The sequence below is a fragment of the Macrotis lagotis genome, chromosome 4 (genome assembly GCF_037893015.1).
Source record: "Macrotis lagotis isolate mMagLag1 chromosome 4, bilby.v1.9.chrom.fasta, whole genome shotgun sequence".
Taxonomy (NCBI): Eukaryota; Metazoa; Chordata; class Mammalia; order Peramelemorphia; family Peramelidae; genus Macrotis; species Macrotis lagotis.
In genome coordinates, this window is record NC_133661.1 from 148,830,449 (window position 1) to 148,832,684 (window position 2,236).

The following is a 2,236-nucleotide window of genomic DNA, read 5'->3' on the forward strand; positions in this document are numbered from 1 at the left end:
AATTTCAGCTGAGGCATATTCTGCTTCTGCCCCTAATTTTAAATCTATATTTGTCTTTCTGCTTCAAGTTAGTTTCTTATAAACAAGATATTGTTGGATTCTGGTTTCTATTCCATTCTGCTATCCATTTCCATTTTATGAGTGAATTCAGATCATTCACATGCATAGTTATGATTATTAACTACATTTCTCTCCATCCTATTTTCTTTTGCTCAGCCCTCTCCTTTCTACTTTATATCTTTCAAAAATCTGTTTTGCTTCTGACCACTAACTCCCTTAATCTATCTTTTAATCAATCTCCCCTCCCCTCTTTTCTCCTCCTCTTCTCTTCTGCTATACTTCTCTCTTGGGTAAGATAGCTATAGCATTACAACCTGTCCCCTTAAAATGAGTATAATCTGATAGACTGAGTATGTGTGTATGTAATAATATATTTATATATGTATGTATATATGTATTTCTATGTGTTCCCTCTTTCATCAGTTCAGATGAGAGAAATTCAAGGATTGTTTGCTACATCATTATTTTACCTTCCACTGAAAAGTTTGTTCTTACATATCTTTTTTACATGTGAGATAATTTCCCTCATTTCCCTCCTCCTTTCTTGCAGTGTTATCCTTGTTTCTTACTCAAATCATTTTCTTAGTTCTTCCCAGTATATTCAACTCAATGCTATGCATTGTTTATGAAGAATCCTTCAAACTGCTCTATAAAGTTCTTAAGATTTATATGTGTCATATTTCAGTATCAAAATGTAAAATTTAACTTTATTTAGTCCCTTATGATTTTTCATTCATGTTTACATTTTTATACTTTTCTTGAATCTCATGTCTGAAAGCCAGATTTTCTAATCATCTTCTGTTACCCAGAAGTAGATTAAAACAGTGAAGTTATCAATGGCACTGTGTCCTGACCCCAGGCCCAAAACAAGGATCCTGTGTAGTCTCTTTCTGGCCATTTGACTGATCTCCTGATTTAAGAGTTCCTAAAGATGCTGCTGCTACAACAGTTACCATTTTTTCTTTAGATTTTTCCAAGGCAATGGAGTTAAGTGGCTTGGCCAAGGTCACACAGCTAGGTAATTATTAAGTGTCTGAGGCCGGATTTGAACTCAGGTACTCCTGACTCCAAGGCCAGTGCTCTATCCACTGTGCCACCTAGCCGCCCCTACTGTTACCATTTCTAAGACCAGTACTTGTGTTGTCACCATGTAGGTACCAGGATAGTAACCCCTCCCCCAAATCCCCAGTGTCATAGAACTCTCCTTCTGACCTTCTAAGTTGCCTTCAACTGGAAAAAAAAATTCGCCCTAAGTTAGCTCTACCACTTTAGAATTTTATTTAAGGCATTATTTTAAAGTTGTTTGAAGGGTAGCATTGTGACCGCATCGCGAGGCGCGCAAGGAGCATGTGGCGGCCTAGGCTAGGAGCGCTGGCGCCAGTGGCACCGCACAGGCCTTGCCCAGCCGGGCAGCGCATCTTGGCACCGCTGGCACCCGGGCCTCAGAGGTCTGGGATCGGCAGCCTCTCGCCCAGGCGAGACTCCTGGCGCTGGGGGCAGGGCCGAGAGCTGTGGCTTCTTGGTCTCCGGGGCAGTTGAGTACCCCAATTACAAGGCTTCAGAGCCCAGATTTCAAAAGCCAAAAAACAGAGTGTTTATCTGGTAAATTTGAGGAAAACAGGAACACTCGTTGACAAAAACTTACTCGATGAAACCACTTATTAAAAACTTGCAGAAGAAACCTTGGACTCCTTAGCATATTTTTTTCAAGATCTTGGAGACAAGCCTTACACACCCAAAGATTATGATGTTTCATTTGGGACTGCTGTTCTAACAGTAAAACTGGGTGAAGATCTGGGAACCTATGTGATCAACAGACACCCAACAGACAGATCTGGTTGTCTTCTCCATCCAGGTATGGCCAGGTTGCACAGTGAACGGGGCACCGGCCCTGGAGCCAGGAGAACTCGAGCCTAAATTCGGCCCCAGGCTCCTAGCAGTCACCCAGCTGTGTGACCCTGTGCAGGCCACCCCAGCCCCATTGCCCTGCAAAAGCTAAAAGAACAAGGGAAGACCCAAAGTGAAATAGAATAGTAGTAATAATGGTGGGGACGGCCGGGTGGCTGACAGAGCCCTGGCTCTTGGGCCAGGAGCACCTGGGTCCGGGTCCGGCCTCGGACACCCAATGGTCACCCAGTTGTGCAGCCTCAGGTGGGCCGCCCAGCCCCATTTGCCC

General features: G+C 43.7%; 1 pseudogene; it reads left to right on the plus strand.

The window, feature by feature from the left end:
• The first annotated feature begins 1,407 nt into the window (after positions 1-1,407).
• Positions 1,408-1,937, plus strand: LOC141522745 (frataxin, mitochondrial-like; annotated as a pseudogene).
• The last annotated feature ends 299 nt before the right edge of the window (positions 1,938-2,236 follow it).